This window comes from Harpegnathos saltator, unplaced genomic scaffold (assembly GCF_003227715.2).
Source record: "Harpegnathos saltator strain DR-91 unplaced genomic scaffold, Hsal_v8.6 scaffold210, whole genome shotgun sequence".
In the NCBI taxonomy this organism is placed as follows: Eukaryota; Metazoa; Arthropoda; class Insecta; order Hymenoptera; family Formicidae; genus Harpegnathos; species Harpegnathos saltator.
This window is the reverse complement of record NW_020229996.1, coordinates 156,078-169,933: the sequence shown is the minus strand read 5'-3', so window position 1 is coordinate 169,933 and position 13,856 is coordinate 156,078. Positions and strand designations below refer to the sequence as shown.

The 13,856-nt window shown below is 40.2% G+C and overlaps 1 protein-coding gene across 5 annotated transcripts in view; it reads left to right on the top strand.

Annotated features, from left to right (window-relative positions):
- Positions 1 to 13,856, top strand: part of LOC105186705 (protein cordon-bleu) — a 150,770-nt gene that overhangs the window by 49,836 nt on the left and 87,078 nt on the right. The gene's annotated exons all lie outside the window — the stretch shown is intronic.

The following is a 13,856-nucleotide window of genomic DNA, read 5'->3' as shown; positions in this document are numbered from 1 at the left end:
CGTGTAAACGTGGCTGCTCGGTACGATTAATATACGGTGACCCAATATTTACGCTGGTGCATATTGCGAACGAGATCGGCTCCGCGGAATCGGGTCGGAATTCGTTTTCTTCGGCTGATCGACGAGAATAATTTCCTCGCACGCGACCTGCTCCTCGCGCGTGGTTCGTTTTACTCATCTCGCCGAAAGTTCCCGGGACGACGGCGACCCCCATGGCAAGGTGAAAGCCATTAGCATAAGTAAAAGCCATTACTTACGCGAAGTCTGTTCGTGCTGGGGACGTGTGCCGTGGTGGCGATCATTATTGAAATCGGGAAACATACTCGTCCAAGGATCGCTGTTTAACCCTTTAACGCCCGACTTTTTTTATAAGTGTTTTAAGAATAAAATTTGAGCTTTTTTCAACTGAGACTGCAAGTAGTGACCAACCAAAAGAAATATCAGAATTTTATATCTACGAAAAACTACCTTCTGAATAAATGAGCACATGAAGCTTCCGCTTTTCGTTTGTTGGTTTCGTTAGTTTGGTTTTTTTTATCGTTCGTTTTTTGTTTATTGGTAAATATGGCTTGGATCCTATAAGCATATACGAAATGAGCAACCTATACAGAGAGAAATGAAGGATAATCTATACGACATAACTCTGATAATCAGCTTGATATTTTTGAGCTGAAACTTTACTGAGCAGAATGTCGTCCCACGGTCGTATTAAAACCCAGTCCTGCTTCCAAACTTCGAATAGGGCCCGGATAACTTTCGATCGGATCCGGCACGTACAGTCTGTAAAGTAAGAGCGTGTACGGCATAAATAGCATTGGCTTCAAATATCGTCCTAGTCTTTTTTTGTGAGCCGTATTGTGAGGCATATCTCAAGCACAAGCTTCGAGGAAAAAGAGTGTGCACTTTGAAGCAGCTGACACGACAAATTCGTCTCATTTGGAGGTCTTTACCGAATGAATACGCAGTCAACTTAGTGGAAAGTATGCCTCGGCAGATGCCAGGCAATTATCAATGCCGATGGTGACTGGACTCATTATTAATGGTATAGCATTTTTCTTCTCATGGAGTACAACAAATCCATGTACTTAAAAATCGTTAAAAATAAATTTTTCTACACATTAACCCACGCTCTTACTTTACAGACTGTAGTGGAAAGTAGCCTCGGAGATGCCAGGCAATTATTAGAGATGTGCGAATCAAAAATTTTTATGTCGAATCGAATCGAATCGAATCTCATTTTTTTATTTCGAATTCGAATCGAATCGAATCTATGAAATTTCACTCGAATTCGAGCCAAATCGAAGGAAATCGAATTGAATCATTAAAAAATTTAACGTGACTATTAAACATGCAAACAATGATGGAAGATTTTAATATGAAAGGGAATATTGATATTGTAATATCATCTTAAAGTAAAATATATATTTAAATATTTAAAGTAATTTATAATAGTAATTTATAATTAAGTTATTAATTATAAGTTAAGTTAATTACAAGTTAAGGGTTCAAACATACACAGGTCCAGATGGCCCGTTTTGTAGCTAATGCACGCAAACGACAATGTAGTTAATTCCTATTCGAATTATTCGGATTCGAATCACAGGGATTCGGATTCGAATCGAATCGAATTATATTAGATTCGATTCGTTTCGATTCGAATTCGAATAGTTCGCACATCTCTAGCAATTATCAATGCCGGTGGTGACTGGACTCATTATTAATGGTATAGCGTTTTTCTTCTCATGGAGTACAACAAATCCATGTACTTAAAAATCATTAAAAATAAATTTTTCTACACATTAACCCGTACACGCTCTTACTTTACAGTCTGTAATAAGGAGTGAAACGCACTGCTGCATAATGCCCTGATAAAATTGCCTGAAATCGAGAGAGACCTGATCAAATGCCTATCAGAATCAAATCAGGCATTCAAATAATAACGTCATCGCTGGTCAGGATATAATCCGGAAAATATTGCAAGACAATTGCTACATTCCGACCGGATAAGGACCACTCGAAATTCCTTCTTATGACTTGCCTAGTCGTGCCATATCAGGCCATAAAAAATTGCCGTATTTGATTTCTGCTCGGGGAGCTGCGACAACGTGCCATTTACCGTCGTTACTAAGGCCCGACTGCCGGCGGAATGTATAATTAGCGGCGATCGTGAAAAGTATGACGTTCATTCGCGCAGCGGGGATTAATATGAATCATATTCTAACGCAAAGTGTCGGCGCGGCCCGTGCAGCACGCCGCGGCGCGATAACTTATTTTCTACGATAATAATCGCGACATTTCAAAAGCCCCGGCACAGACGACGAGTTCCGTAACGTTCGTATGAAGAATTCACCGTTATTCAATGCTGCTACCGGAGTATTTCGCGATATACATCTCTGTACGCATTCTTGACGAATCGACTGACTTAATCGCTACTTTTTATTTTCTTTACTTATTTATTTATTTATTTATACACGCGGGTACTGCGTAACAGGCGCGTACCGAGCGCGAGGTCGAGCGGAGCTCGGTTGTTGCGAGCGCGTCCTCTCCCCCGTTCCCCCCTCATTCATCTAAGCCGAGAATTATGTTGAACGTCAACGCGAGAGACACGGAACAGATAGCCGCGTTTAGCGTGCACTGCACGTGCACTCGGAGAATTCAGAAGTGCAGTCGAGGTGTCGAGGAGGAGGATGCGATGGCGGGAGTAGTCCGATGTCTGGAGTGGCAACGACCTTGCCATCGCGGCGAGTGTCCTCGCCGGGCTACGTTATCCTGCGGCATCCTGTTTACATCCCGGTTCACCTGACGGTAAATCCGCTTCTCCTTTCCTCTCATCTTCTCTCTCTCTCTCTCTCTCTCTCTTCACTGGTTTCTGCGTTCTCTCGGAATTATTAATGCGACGACGGGTCGTTCCGCTCTGTGCGCACGGCCGCATCATGCAGGTTTTCTTCTCTCCATCTTGATTCCCACTTGTACACGACGGCTCCGTGTACTTGCGCCTGTCTCAACGAGCAATTCTTCGGAATAGTCGCTCGTCTCATAACTGAGGGCAACACCCGCATGGGAGGTTCCCTAAGGTTGCTCTCTTCGTGTCAATTAGTTTTCAGTCAAAATCGACGGAAGTCATCGTGACTAATTTTATTATTTAAAATTAAGGAGCATATGTATATATATATATATATATATATATATATATATATAGAGAGAGAAAGAGAGAGAGAGAGAGAGAGAGAGAGAGAGAGAGAGAGAGAGAGAGAGAGAGAGAGAGAGAGAGACCAAGAGAGAGTGCTTATAGGTTGGTAGCTACTTTTTCGAGAAAAAAGTTTTCAATCCAGATTGGCCTTACTTGATAATTTTTGATGTGTTGATCATCAATATACACAAGTTGGACTGACATACCGTTTTCGAGAAAATTGCCCGTTTAAAATTGAACCCCGCTGCACGGTGCCGCTTAATTTTACAAATAAAAAGTGAAACCACCATAATTTGCAATGACAAAATCATCAAGACCATCTAGGCGAGTCACAATGACGCAATCGTTTTATTTCATTGTCAACTGTTCCTACTTCGTCTGAAACTTTGGTTGATCCATTTCGGCTGTGTCTACTGTTTGAGAATCCACTAGAATCCTTCATGGATCCAATTCACTTGCCCCACATTCAGAGAATGTACTTGAAACTGTCACCGTGACTAGCTAATAATGATTTAGCATTGCAAATCGCCCTAGTTTCACTTTTGATCTGTGACAATAAGTTGCGCCGTATAGTGGAATGCAATTTTAGACTGGCCGTTTTCGCTGGAACGGTCCACTTTGGGACTTGCATATTCGTAATTAGCGCGAAAACTATAAAATAAAATCTGAATTGAAAAATTTGTTTTCGATAAAATGAGCCGTATGCTTTGCAATAAAATTTCCGCGTTGTCAGTTGTGTTTAATTCTTTGAGGCATAGTGATAAGTATTACCATCTATTTATTCTCACATTTTCATGAAATATTTCATATTTGAGGGATTCTTGTCGGGTTTTTTGCATTTTTTAGCTTCTTATATGATATGGGAACATACATGAAAGATTGAAAAGTGTTTTGCATAAGTTGTCCATTTATTATAAATAAACAAAGTGACAAATAAACAATGTGACAAATACACATTTTTACAGAAAAAAATCATTTTCCACGAACTATGAAAGAATTTTTTGCTCAAAATCAAGATTTGAGGTTGTTTTGGGTCCCTGATTACGAATTTGAGGTCCAAATTCTAAAATTAATTTTCCAAGATGGCGGATTCAAGATGGCGGATCATATAATTTTTATTAAATTAGCTAAAATTGTACTCTGGTTAGTTTTCGAGGTCGCTGATTATGAATCTGAGGTCGAAATTCCAAAATTAATTTTCCAAGATGGCGGATCATAGAATTTTGATTAAATTAGCTAAAATTGTACTCTGGTTAGTTTTTGAGATCGCTGATTACGAATCTCAAGTCCATATTTTTTATATTTATGGCCGCTATCTTGCATCCGCCATCTTGAATTTCGAAAATCTGATAACGGATTTGTCATCAGCGACCCCAGAAACTCCCGTACATAAATTTTCCTGTGATTCGGATTTTCTGAAAAATACCTGCCTGAAAAGGTTAAGGAGGTGGAGAATCTACTCCGCAAACTTTGCGTTCGACCTCTTGCTTTCGCTTCTGATTTAATTCTCTGCGTTATCTGAAACTCGAGCTTTCGATGCTCGATACGAGCGTACTCCGATAAATCGATAGGAACCTGTTGGACGCCGTATATCCGCGGCGGATTGTGCGCCGAACGCAGCTTTCTTCACGGAAGAGAATCTATACTCTGGGTATACAGGAGGTCGTGGCACGCTACGTGCACAGGGCGCATGGCTCACCTGACAGGATCGTGTTTTATCCTTCGCGATGTGTCTTACGTTACAGCTGCGTCCGCGCGCGCTCCATTACGTCGCGCGTTGCGTTCCTTTCCGCGAGCGCCGAACGTAAGGTTCTCTCGAGCCCCTTCCTTCGTTTTTCCCATTTTCCATTTCCCATGCAACCGATGATGCATTCCGAAACCTCCGCAACAACGTGCTTCGTTCGGAAAATCCGAAAACCATCATTCATTTTCATTTTTTATTAGGTGTACAAATGAATAATCCAAACCTTTTTAAGCGGCTAAGAAATTAAGTTTCAAATAAGCAAATTTTTCCGCTTTTTTACGGTTATATATAGTGTTGACATTTAGCTATTAAAAATTACATTTAGTATGGCGGATGGCTCAACATAACCTTAAAAATTATTCAATTCAGTACAGTGAAAAATGGCAACGGATAAGGTGTATATTTGATACTACATTTTTCACAAATTCCAACAAGGAAAAATGCTGCAAGAGCATGCGAATCGATTTCTCGGATCCTTTCTCGGCGAAGGTGTTGTATCGTATACGATACGTGTGCATTTTGGTTTAGATGGTTTAAAAGCGGCGATTTCAATCTGAGTGACAATGATTTGGAGCAACTGCTTGCTGAGAATTCAGCACAAACGCAAAAAGAACTTGCAGAGCAGTTAAGAATAACGCAACAAACTATTTCCAAACGTCTACACACAAGATAGGGAAGATTCGGAAAGAAGGAAAATGGCTTCCGCATGAACTGACTGAAGCCAACGAAAATCAACGAGTCGCAGTGTGTCTTTTTCTTCTCAATAAGCAGCGTAGAAAGTCTTTCTTGTGGCAAATTGTTACGGGCGATGAGAAGCGGATACTCTATGACAATCCGAGACGCAGAAAGTCATGGCTAATTCCCGGTGAACTATCAACATTGATCGCAAAGCCAAAACATTTCGGAAAGAAAATTCTGCTCTGCATTTGGTGGGATACGAAGAGCGTGATTTATTATGAGTTATTACAACCGAATGAAACAATTACTGCGGACCGTAACCAACACCAATTAATCCGTTTGAGTGAAGAATTCGAACGAAAACGCCCGTATAGTGGCAGAGGAGAACGTCTCGTGAAACTGTTGCATGATAACGCTAGGCCACACGTTGCTTCAACTGCGACAACAAAAGACATCATAATGAGTCTTGGCTGGGACGTCTTGCAGCACGGTGTATTTACCGGACATCGCTCCTACCGATTACTAGTTGTTCCGGTCGATGCAACATGCCTTGTCTGATGCGCACTTTGAAATCAGTGGATGAGATCCGAAAATGGCTTGACGACTTTATCGTGTCCAAAGACGCAACATTTGTCCGACATGGAATTCATCAGCTGCCTGAAAGTTGGCTTAAAGTTGTAGGAAACAACGGCGAATACTTCGATTAACAAACTTTGTTTTACTTTTTTTTTCTTTCAAATAAATTTCAAACAAATGTGAATTGGGTTGAAAAATTTGGATTATTCACTTGTACAGCTAATGCTTCTAAAACCTGCTACTTTTCTCTCTTCAGACGGCGACATTGAAGTCCGCGGGTTCAGATAATTATAGTACGCGATTAAAGGAGAGAGATAGCGCATAACAGAGCAATAAGGATAGTATATTGTATGCAATTAAAAGAGAGATCAAAGGGCAGCTTTGTACCGTAACACGTGGTATTTTCGAAACGAGCTGGCGAGTGTCGGGCAACGCCGAGATTCACTCTCGGTTTTGCATGGCCCGGCTGCTGCGGCTAATCCGAGGATCTCTCGCGGGAGATCGTAGAAGGCGATCTCGAGATGGACGTGTAGCCTGCGCTAGATCGGGGTTAAATGCCAATTGCGCTTACGGTGAATACGCGGCGGACCGTTTCAGTTTCCGCGGATCGTTAAGAACTTCCCTGAAGCACGTCGGTCGCGGAGCCGCGCATGAATGACCGTCGCCGATTCAGGAAATTCGCGGGCGCAATTAAACCGCCCCGACGGATAAAAAGGTAATCGACCGGTTTTGCCTTATACACCGCGCAAAGAACACGAATGATACAGCGGAATCGCGAGTGAGCGAGCGAGCGCGCGCGCGCAGGTTGATCGCAGGTGGCTTATTTTCTTTCTTGCCGGAGCGTCAGGTGTCAATGTCATTACTATCATTAATGCTTCTCCGAGATGCGATCTATCAGTAACTATCCGCGTTGTAAAGCAACGGTAATAAGACGGGTGCCTTAGAAAATTTGCCACGCGACGTGGACTGTGAGCATCGTGAGCGCGTACAACCGAAATGATCGCTTCTTCTGTGAGGAATTTCACGCCAGGACCGGAGTGTAATTTTCTTGGCGATACATAAAAATTATCTCGCTCTGTCTTTTTGCGCTCCTCTGTAGTCAATAGAGATGTGCGAATCAAGAATTTTTATGTCGAATCGAATCATTAAGAAATGTAACATGACTATTAAACATGCGAATAATGATGGAAGATTTTAATATGAAAGGGAATATTGATATTGTAATATCATCTTAAAGTAAAATATATATTTAAATAATTAAAGTAATTTCTAATTAAGTTATTAATTATAAGTTAAGTTAATTGCAAGTTAAGGGTTCAAACATACAGGCCCATTTTGGGGCCCATTTTGTACAGCCGATGCACGCAAACGATAATGTATTTGATTCCTATTCGAATTATTCGGATTCGAATCGAATCGAATTACATTAGATTCGATTCGATTCGACTCGAACTCGAATAGTTCGCACATCTCTAGTAGTCAATTATTTTCAGCTACGTCTTTCGGTCTATCACTATCAATCCAACTCGCGATTCTCCCCACTTCGTTTTCTTCTTTATTTAGATTGAAAAGTTTTAATTTTATTCGCGTCATTAATTGTCCGTTGAGTCCTCCATTGAGCAACGTTCAATCGCGCGACCTGCTCCGTCGATTGCGTCGCAATCTTCTCTGTTTCATTTATTATTTTTTCATTGATGAAAAAAAAACGTCCCTGTCGTTTTATTCGCACGTCAGTTGTTGATCGAACAAAGTGTATCAGCTGTGATTGGCTGTCACAAGAGCGTGTAAACGTCAAATATTTATCCGAAGCGAATAACGCGCGTCGAGATTCGCGCAGAGCACGTTTCGATATTGTTCACGCATGAATGACGAATTTAATTATTGCGCACCGTCCAAGTGCCCGCGGCGAGATAGATCGTTAAGAGAGCAGAGGCAGGCGAGATCCATTCCGAGTGTGTGCGAGCGAATCCGCGTTACCGTGCGCGTGGACGCGCAGCGAGCATAACGCGATACTGTTACGCGGCGAGTCCCGCGGCCATAACTCGCGCGCATACATTACGTACCGGGTGTGCTAGAACAGCGGTGCCCAAACTTTTTCAGCCGTCGAGCGAGTCATATCATGCGTGTCGATCGTGTCATACCACCACAGCGCGCACGTCCGTAGAAATTCACCGTAATCCAGGTAGAATCCGCAAGAGAAAGAGGCCGCGCTTTTATTATTTTATATCCTCTCATCATCCTACATATTTCTCCAGTAATTTTGACGTATGGATTTAGTAACGTCTTGAATATGTTGTCGGGGATATTTAGTAATATATTCTGAATAACGCGCATCCTGAACGTGTACGCAAGCTACGCGAACGTATTTTTGTAAGCTTGAGCACAATTTACGGGAGTGCCAGATCCTTCCTGAAGCCTAAAAGTAGTGTACTAAAATCGATTGTGAATAATGATGATGTCAGATTATGTGTAGCAGCTTATGTTGAATTTAATCCGCAAGTTTCAACAATAATCGGAGAATTGTAAAGTCGCAAAAATTTCATGCGTACCGTTTTTCTATTGGACCGTTTTTCTATTGGACCTCACAGCTAGGGAATGAAGTACGACGCCGTTTTTTGCGACAAACGAAGTGATATAAGATTTCCTTGGGAAATTCTGTGAACAGACAGAAATGACAAAAGATGAGAAACCAGATATTAATGCCGAGTGATTGTGATGCAGGCTTGTGTGTTATCTCTTGTTTTAAAATATATCGTACCAAATCATATTATTATATTAATATATATATATATATATTATTAATATATATATTAATTATTATAGATTGGTTTTGTTAATAAATATATGGTTTAAAGCAATGTAGTAGTATAATTATGAAAAATATTGTTTTTATCTAGATTCTATTTCTAACTAACTAAACCTAAATTACTCTATAAGATTAAATATATTCCACGCTATCTACAAAGTGGAACTCTCGGAAGCCTATTCGTGGACACTCCATACGTGAAAGAAAGAGGTTAAATCCCAGATAACATATTACGTAATGAAAAATACCGACACTTCATTTGTATTGCCTGATTTGATTTATGCTATTCCCCTGCAAACGCGACTGAATTTGAAGTATTAGCAATAAGATGGTGCATCAGCACATAATACACGCATCATAACAGATTACCTACAACAAAACTTATGTTGAAGATTCGAATTTAATTCATCTTCATTTCTTTTAGTGGGGTTACCTTGAAGATAAAGTGTATTCTTGTCCATTTGTTTTTATGGAAGACTTAAAAGAACAAATTAAATTACATCGCTCTAATATAAATTACCTTAATTGTGTGACTATCTTAAATGTGTTATAAAAAACATAAAGAAACGATCTGTGAAGTGTTTCATATGTTTTATGTTTGTGAAGTATTTTACTGTGTGAAAGTGGAACGTTTGAAAACATCTTTAAGCATATGGCTTAACAAAAAATTAAAATATCTCACGAATTGTTGATTTGTTTTACTTTCTACCTTAGTACTTTTTTACGCAGGCTGATCCGAAAAACTGACTCATATAAAAAAAAATATCTGATTCCATTTAGGAGAATGCATTTGCATTTTTTAAGGTACATCGTTGCGTTTATGAAAAAAAAATAAATTCATAAGAAAGTAGACTTTTCTATACCGTTAAACTTTTTCTCTTCTATAACTTTTTTAATAATTAAACTTGATTATAACCCGTTCTGAGCGTGTAGCTTATTTTGTATATCTTACAGCAATATCTTAAATGTATATAGGTTTAGAAATATTATTTTAGTGTGTGTATAATTTCAGTGTATACAGGGTGTTTATAAAAAGCATTCAGGACTTTAAGGGCAGATAGTACTTGCAAAATGGAGGAAAAAATTTCGAATAAACATGGGTTGAAATGTAAACAAACATCTATTTTCTTCTCACATCTAGAGATCTATCACAAAGTTTTCACACACAGTGCGGTAAGAATAACATCATATTACTCTAATCAAAAAGTGGCAGAAATGCGTTTTATGTATAGCCGTGCATCAGATGCGAGTAAGTCACTTGCTGCAATTAAAATAAGCAATTGTTCATAACTCCGACATTTAATTTTTCGACCCATGTTTATCAGGACTTTTTTCCTCCATTTTGTGAGTCTGCCCTTAAAGTCCCGAACCCTTTTCTTTAAACACCCTGTATATACAGAATATATTATTTTAATAATTATTTGTATTAAATACGTACGCTGCTTACGTCACGTCCCGGGCGCGGGCGGAAAGTCCGGAATTCCTCGTGGAGTCTCGTAACCGTAATTAAGCCGGGATTGCGGCCATTCGCGTTTGTATCGGAGAATGCGCGGCTCCGAGGAAACCGCAGTCCCGAGGCTGCGCACGTACGTATGTACGATCCTTCGCGGCTGGCTGCGATGCATGAACGGAGATTGCATTCCTCGCAAGGGCGAACGTGGGCGCTCCCGGAAGAACTGAACTGTTTGCAGTAAACCGCAGGAGATCGCAAAGTCACGGAATTCGAGACGACATTGAGAATACCGAGAGTTGTCCGGAGAGAGAGAGAGAGAGAGAGAGAGAGAGAGAGAGAGAGAGAGAGAGAGAGGAAAGTTTGTCTGTTGTGATGGATTTCCCGCAGTCAGGAAACAGACTTTTTAACTTTGTAAAGAGATATTACTTCTTTCCTCGTTGTAACGCGCCGTGTTACTTTTACACGATTAAGTTGTCTTTCAGGATACCTTTGTTGAGTGATTTAAAAATTTCAATTAATCTAAGTCTAATTAAGTAAGTAAATCAACATTAAAATTGTGGGTAATTTAGAGAAAAAAAAAACTAATCGATTATGGTCAGTAAGGTCGCTTTTGTGAACGCCTCTGGTATATCACCCAGATCGTCTCGTATTTAGATTCGGTAGAGTTGCTCTTTCGTATATCTCCGCTCTCACCAGATCGTCTCGCAAGTCTTCGCAAAGCCGATATAGTATTTTCCGCGAAACTCGTTATCCATCTCTTCGTTGGACTCTCCGTACGATTAAGTATAGCAACTTAATCACTTTGGGAGAGATTATCAACATCCAAGTAAGTCTTAACCACCTTGCTCCTCGGCATTCTATACGAATGAGTTTTGATAACTTAAGCACCTCACCTCTAAAGAGGATTCTCGGCACTCTATACGAATGAGTTTTGATAACTCAACCACCTCACCTCCAAAGAGGATGCTCGGCACTTTGTACAAACGAGTTTAACTCGTCCACCCCTGGGGGGGTCACCAGCACTCCTTCGAATGAGTATAACAATAACTCAACCACTTCGCACCGTATAGATAAGAATTAATACAAATTAACACTCTATTTCATCGCAAATAAAAAGTCGACTTCTATAACTTTTTACGTCTGATTTATTCAACGAACAAACATTGAGTGTTGATCCAACATCGTTATTTCCCGTCGTCATCGACGTTCAATTCTCGTCGCCTTCTTTCTCCCTTTCAATCTGCGTGGAAGGTGGCACTCTGTGCACCATCGAAACGCCACGAAAGTGTGAGCCTCCGCCGATGCATCGCGTCTCAATAAAATTGCGAAAGCGTTCTTTATAACAATGCGCGATGCGCAGTGCGCGAAACTATTTTTTTTTTCTGCGACTCACTGCGATGACGGCTTACTTTCTCTATTCCGGTGTTTTATTCAAATTTCTTTATCGCCCTGAAACGACTTTCTATCTTATCTGCCGCATTATACCGATGTTATGTCGAGCTGAATTTTTTATATAACGACTGGGGAACTGCCAGCGGTATTGTTAAAACGAACTAAATAATTCGCCTTAATGAAAGTGGGTTTCTGGCGGCTTGTGAGAGCGCGATTAAAAATTTACCATGTCCGCGTTTGCCCGATATAACGCGAGTGACGAGGCGGTCTCTCGCCAGTGCTCCAATTAATTTCTCCCACCGATAAGAAGAAAACGGAAAACGAAGAAGGAGGATCTCCGCGATCTTGTCTCGCGACAGCGCGAGTGCTGAGAAGTATTAAATCGATTGCATCGTTGAACGTTCATCGGCGAGGTAAAACGCAACCCGAAAGCACAGGATCCGGTTTTCAGAGCGGTTCCTCCGCGAGCGAGATTTACGCGACTTGTCCACGTCTTAAATCGTCGTTGCGCTCGCGAGAGGGAATTTTTAATTCCGGGTTCGCCACTTTCCTCTCTCCACTTCTGCGAAGTCCCGCGGTCTCAAGCGTCGTAGTTGCGCACTCAGGATTCCCGCGGTCGTCTTTTCGACATTCGAATATCTGCCGTCTGAATCACGACGACGACGACGACGACGACGACGACGACGACGACGACGACGACGATGATGACAACGATGACGATGGCGACGGTAGTGATTGCGGTTACCGTTCGCGTGCGAGACATTTTTATCGACAGTTGTCACGTGCGCTTCTTCTTCGTCTTCCTGTTCGCAGTCGACCTCGGCGATTATGATGTACTCGACGCTGCGGGGCATCCATTCGCGATGACGATACTCGCGCGTACGGTTCCCCGAGTCACGATTCAATTGTAACTGAGAAGTTCACGTTCGAGGCTCTCTCTCTCTCTCTCTCTCTCTCCTCTCTCTCTTGCGACATCTCGGCTAGTGCACGCTATCGATACGCCACGATGATGTTGCCACGATCGACGATCCTCCGTCGACCATCCAGCGCAGCTTCAGAAGCTAAGAAAAATAAAGAAATTAATTTTTCTTAAAAATAAAGAAATTAATTTTTCTTAAAAATAAAGAAATTGATTCTTCGATGCAGGAAGAAGGTGGATTTTCAGTTTCCTCTTTTCGTTTCTTCATTTTTTAAATTCTATCTAGCAGAGATGTGCGAACTATTCAAATTCGAATCGAATCGATTGTAATTATGTAATTCGATTCGAATAATTCGAATCGAATCAAATATATTATCGCTTGCGTGCATCAGCTACAAAATGGGCCCCAATGGGCCTGTATGTTTGAACCCTTAACTTATAATTAACTTAACTTATAATTAATAACTTAATTATAAATTACTTTAATTGTTTAAATATATATTTTACTTTAAGATGATATTGCAACATCAATATTCCTTTTCATATTAAAATCTTCCATCATTGTTCGCATGTTTAATAGTCATGTTAAATCTTTTAATGATTCGATTCGATTTCATTCGATTTGATTCGAATTCGAATTTAAAAAATGAGATTCGTTTCGATTCGATTCGACATAAAAATTTTTGATTCGCACATCTCTACTATCTAGTTTTGTAAAGTTTCTCTCTCACTCTTGTTTCTTTTTTCCTAAAAGTAAGCCACATGCTATTATAATCAGTGTTGGGAAAGTTACTTTGTAAAAGTATTTAGTTACAGTTACAGTTCTTTTCATTGAAAAAGTAACTAGTTACAGTTACAAGTTACTGACCTTCAAAAACAACATGTTACAGTTATAATTATTTAGAAAGTAACGAGTCGTTACTTTTCAGTCACTTCTTTACAATAATTGTGCTATTATATATTTTAAATTTCGTAATTGTGTAAATTCTTTCAATTTTATATGAAAGTAGTTTGTTGATTATTCCTCGTATTGTATATAATTCTTACAAATTAGATTCATTAATTCAAATAAGCAATTCATATTTATTCTTTAAGACT